Here is a 6,000-nt window from a genome sequence, read left to right on the forward strand (position 1 = left end):
TCTGAATGCCAAAATATTATTTATTAAAGTATTTCAACATTCTATCACATAATGGCCATTAGAATGCGGTCCTTATCTTTGTTGGGTTTGTCTTTATCTTTTTCTGTATGCTTTAATGTGAGATTGTGGGTTTGTTTTCATTGTGAATAACACTAACATTATAATATGACCCTACTGAAACAAATGGAATTTTATTTTTTATTAAAAAAAAAAAAAAAGGAATAAACTTAATAAATTTTGATCCTTGAAGTGGAATTCTCACTCAATTGAATTTAATGGCAATATTCCTGCTAACACTAATAAGACCTTTCCCTTTGCACGCAGCTGTCAAGTAATTAAGGATAGCCAACAGATCTAATACTAAAACAATTCTTTGCAATGAGATAAAAGACTGAAAACTGGATTCAGTTTCAGGCTTTGCATGAAGGATCTATTTCTGATCTTGCTGTGCAAGTGTTTTTTCTAACTTGTGCTAAACATTTTGACAGAAACAAGTGAAATAATTGGGTATTATGAGATATCTGCTTTTTTTCACTTATGGTCATTTTATGTGTTGCAATACTTGCATTGTTTATGTAGGAAAGTGATCCTATTGTTCAGCCATCTAAATGATCTGTTTCTTCATCATATTATTAAGGCTCACTTCAACTGTTCTAGTTTGCATAGAAATGGCGTGGAGTTTCCTTTTTATATATATTTTTCCTTTTTAAAGAACAATCACTATATTCACAAGGAGAATTTGTTAAACTGGAAAAATCACATGTAAGACTTCAAGGTGTATATAAATTACAAAATTGACTTTAAAGAGGCCAGCTTTCCATCATGTGTGAGTGAATGACAGACTAATTCACACACACACAAGAAAACTGTGAGTTGACCTTTTACCAAATATTCAGTTACACCCAGCCCTATATAGGTATACGTTATTTCCATATTACACAGAAGTAGTCCTTTTGCAACTTTACATTTTACTCCAATGTTACTTGTTTATACAAATATACAGATCAAATAATCCATTCTAAGAACTACTCACAGGTGCCAGTGTTTTGTATTAAAAATTTGTTCAACCTTATTACACTCTGCAATGATACCCTACATATGTGTTAAGAAGCAGATAAGTTAAGTATGTTATTAACTTTAAAAGATATTTAGCAGGTTAGATAATCTGCTGATTTAAGTAAACACAACAACAAAAAGATACCACTAGAACCTGCTGTCAGCATCTTTTTGCACCACTTCTCAAGACTCCCTAATGTTCATTTCACAATTACAGTAAAAATCTTTTATTTGTCCTATTATTTATCCTGCTGTGGGATCACTGCACTGTCACAATAATAAATAGGCAAATATCTGTTACAAAACCACAAGGAGAAGAAAAAAAGAGAGTAGTTACAAGAAGTGTTCTGCTACATATTATTTACTTTAAGGTTTTACTTTCCAGTGAACTATTGATACGATGCAAATAGCAGGGGGTCTGAATTGATGCATTTTCATTCAAGACAGGTGTAACAGGATACCAAGATAGATGTTCTGGATAGATACTCCATATATGTAAATATAACAGAGTTGCACTATGCTGAGAAATAACAGTCATGAATCCTGTTAACGTTATCAGAATATTCTCCAGAAAGAAAATGTAAGAAATGGTATTTACTTTTCCACCTTGAGATCATCATGGGTTTTTGACCCACCTGTCAGTATAGCTGGTTGATGTATGATTTCTTCTTGCTGGCTATCACACTAGGGGACCGAGAAGCAAATCCCTTAGGAACCAGATTTCATACTGCTCTTTACATTGGCTGTCAAGTGGAGTCAAGAAGGGACAGTTGTTACCATCTGCTTAAAAGTATGGTCTGGAATGTATTTGTGCACGTCAACAGTTTTCCAACATATGTGCCTAAATTTAGTCTCTGAGTTCATTATTGGGCTGGTGATTTCAGTGTAAGCTGTGATTATTCAGCATCCCTTGAACAAAGTCACCCAATGCAGTTTCCATTTTAAATCAGTGGAAGGACAGTTGTTGAATTTCATAGATGCTGAGTTGGGCTGTGGATATTTAACCTTTGGCAACTACACTGACAATCTTGGTCAGCCATGATAAGTGGATCTGATAGCCAGATGAAAACTGCAGTGTCATATAATCAAAGAAGCATTCCAGAACTCAGATCATTATTGCTTTCTCTGTACTTCTTACTTTGTCTGTCTTGTGACTTTTCATTTTAAAATTCTGAGCATCTTTTAACAGTTAGCATCCTTTAAAAATGGAACTGTCAGAGAAATTTTCTTCTTCATAAATCTGAAAGTTCCTACATCTATATATTATTGCTATATATAAGATACAAAATACATCAAGCCTCAGATGGGCATGTTGTGACAATGTTAGGGAGAGACATCATTGAAGCTTATTATCAGGGAAGCACACTAAAAAGGTCTAATGTTGAGTAAGAACTTTTGATTTTGGTTGCCTGACAGTACATATTGGAGACATGCAAAATACACTGTGGCTAAAGTCTTTTGTTACTTAAGTAATACAGCAACTTTACATTTCTGTGAAGAGCACTCTTCACTTGTGAGGTTAACAGCTCATTTGTATAGCCCTTGAGAGTTAATAGCGGTAAAACTGACAGACTATAACTGGCTCACTAATTTGACTTCTTGTTACAGGTTCTATCTGTGGATGTTCCAGGACTGGAGAATTTTTGTTCTAGACTAAAACTTATCTTCCTCTTAATCTCAGTTACTAAGGAGTCAGACAGCAGAGCATTAGACATTTTTCTCTGCTACATGTCCTCTTCTATACCTAAGCACAGTTTCTCTATGCTTAGGCACAGTATACAGCCTATTATACTCACTTTAACCTTGAAAATTTGTAATGCTATTTTAGGTCTGTTTAGAAAGGCTTCCTCTTTGCCTTGAAAAATTGAACTGAGGAGAACAAAGCTAGTTGGGGTTTCAGTTGGAAGGATACAGAAGATGTTCCTTTTTTTTTATCTTCTGTACCTTTTATTTTTTTAACAAGACATAAAGGTTTTGTTGGCACTACTTTGGAATGATCTGCAGAGCCTTCTTTGTCAGTTGCAGTAATCCTCAGACACCTGGCCTAACATTCCAGATCTAAATTCCATGGCAGTCTGATTTATAACATGCAGAAACATACCTTGTTCACAGGTAACTAAAATAGTGTTACAGTTTAAAAGTAACATCAGTTTTGCCAGAGAGAAGCTGACTGGCAGTTTTCCTTGTTCAGAATCAGAGCAATAGCTGTGCAACAGGCAAACCTGAGGGCACAAGCCATTTTTCAGCTGTATGCTTTAGACAGCTTGGCACTTATTTTCCCCTGCTGTATATTGAAGATGTTTGCAGTATACATGTTTCGTCTTGTGTATGCACAATTACTCCATTTACCTTCTAAATTTATCTGAATTTCCTTCAAATTAAACTGAAGCTACAAGAACTCTCAGGATTTTAAGTCCACTCCAAATGTGAAGGCTGTTACTGCCTGCTTTAGCCCCAATCTCTGCAATTAACTATAGTTTTGGTTTTACAAGAAGACTCAAGAGAATAATATTGGGTGATAATTTCTACATTGCAGATTTGCAATAAATTACCTTCTGCCTCAGTGAGCCATGAAAACAAGTCTCATGGTTTTTTCATTCATGAAGCACCTCCTGGCTCATTAAGATCTCTTGATGGTGGATCTCTTTGCTTTGTGGAAAATGTATTTTCATACTTGAAGGCAATAGCTACACAATGCTCAAAGTTTGTAAGCTGTTCTAGTTAAAGTTGTTATGACTCCATGAAGTTATAAGCACCAGCTCATTCTGTCCTGGTCTGTATATGCACCCTTTTTTTTTTTTTTTAACTGAAAAGAGACAGGCTCAAAATATATAAAAGGAGAAATATATTTAGTGTCCACACAGTGCAAGCTGAGATCTCACACATTGCTGCACTGATACTAATGTTTGCAGTTACGGGCTAAAAGAAGAAAGACTTATGAAGTGTTTACTGTATAACTAAAAGAAATGTCTAGATTCAATTGTGGTTTAAGCACCCAGCAGTCCTAACAGCAGTCAAAGGCATACTCCTCACAGGGGAATGACAAAACTTTGTAGAACCTAATAGGACTGTCTGATCTGTGCTGGTTCAAGAATGTGGAGGTGTTCAAAAGAAACTTATGTGCCATGTCAGTTCAGGATTGTTTACAATATCTGTAAATCACAGGACTGTTTTCAGTATCTATAAACCTCATGTTGCTTGTACCCTCCTTGTTAAACACATTTTACTTCTTCAGCTCATGTCTGCTAAGATATTATTTTTTTTCCTGTCTCAAGCTACCCTCTGTCCACAGCAGACATCTTCTAACATTTAACTGTACTTTTAAAGACAGTGATTGCAAATAGTTGGCCAACTATAACACAATCATCACCTCTTGTTTTCCAGCTGCACTACATTTTGTATCTATACATGCAAACATCCCATTACAGTATGAAATAACTATCAAGGAAACAGACATGGACTGCTTCATTCCAATTTCCACATGACATTTCTTATCCCAAAATACCTTTCATATCAATACTACCTGAGATCAGGCCTGTCTAGCTGCTGTTTTCTGACAGATTTTACCAGCTTTGGAATGTCTCTTAATAATAATTATTGAGCTATATGGCATTTCTTGGGCATTAATGATCAAGTAGAAAGCTCAGTGCTCAGTAAAGGAGTATTTTCTCTAGCCTGTAATCAGTCCCTGGAAAATACTTACAGGTTGCATCAACATTATTATTAACAAATATGAAACACAGATATTGGAACATGATAATTTCAATTGTTCTGTATTCTTCAGATTTATCACCACTTCAACATTCAGGTTAACTCATTAGATTTCTCTCCTAATTTCACTGTTTTTCAATACTTTTTAATTTACATTAAAAACCCCATAAGAACCAGTTCTAAGAGTATACACAATTAAACACAGAACTGAACATGTATAATGAACACATACATACATAGAGTAGAAGCGTGCATGTGTTTATGTAACTTCTGCTGAGCCATAGCTATATGCTGCTACAAAATTTACCAGGAAAAAAACCCCACATACACCTGTTTTCTAGCTTACAGTTGAACAAGCATTGCCATTGATCCACATGTCAAAGTCTCAGTGAAAACAAGCTAAAAAAGAAAAAGAAGAAAGAGGAAAATATAGTAGGAATACTTGATTTTGTATAAGGTCTGTGCTTAATTCACTTAACTAAATGGGTATCTGCTTGAGTAAAGACAACTCTCTAGATTCTAGGTGAAGCATTCATCTTCTCAATTGTTTCAGAGGCAAAATACATTTCTTATGGGATAAAGCTGTAGAAAAGTTGGTGATTATTACTTACCTTAAAGCAATGTCAGAATGAGAAATCTTGAAAGTGGACAGCAATATTTCATGTTTCCTCAATTTGATAAAGACAGCTGAAATAAATTAAAAGTACATTGACTGAGTTGATCAAGAAAAGCCTTGTAAGGAATCATACAATCATTAAGGATAATGACCCAAGATATGCCTCAATACTGCATGTAATACCCATTTATCTCAAATAGGTTTCTTGTTTCCATCATTATACTTAAGGGGTTTATATTTCGATCATGTAGATGTGCTTACAGCTACATGCTATGAAGCCATTAAATGCTGCTGGTCTAGTGAAAAACAGGTTTGTGCCCTAGCCTAGAACAACTCTAGTTCATAATTAGAATTCTAATTCTGGTATAGCTAAAATAGCTTCACTGTCAATACAACTATCAGGCACAAAGGGAATAACATCTAGAGTAACTTATGATTAATTAAGGTAACATGATTTATGGATTCTAGACTTGATGGGTGTGATCCAAAGTCTTATAGCACCACAGGTTTTTGTTTTCCTCATGGAGCTTTAACTACCCTCCTTTTTTTCCCAAATACATGCCACTTAGGGTCAGATTCTGATTGCATGGACCTGAATCCCACAAATGCTGGAGTAG

At 35.1% G+C, this 6,000-nt stretch overlaps 1 protein-coding gene across 1 annotated transcript in view; it reads right to left on the reverse strand.

Annotated features, from left to right (window-relative positions):
- CPPED1 (calcineurin like phosphoesterase domain containing 1) overlaps positions 1-5,440 on the reverse strand; it is a 65,645-nt gene extending 60,205 nt beyond the window's left edge. The window contains exon 1 of the mRNA XM_054180597.1: positions 5,379-5,440. The gene's annotated coding sequence lies outside the window, so the exon portion shown is untranslated. The remainder of the gene's footprint in view (positions 1-5,378) is intronic.
- Positions 5,441-6,000: the final 560 nt, after the last annotated feature.

Source organism: Dryobates pubescens, chromosome 4, assembly GCF_014839835.1.
Source record: "Dryobates pubescens isolate bDryPub1 chromosome 4, bDryPub1.pri, whole genome shotgun sequence".
NCBI classification, from domain to species: domain Eukaryota; kingdom Metazoa; phylum Chordata; class Aves; order Piciformes; family Picidae; genus Dryobates; species Dryobates pubescens.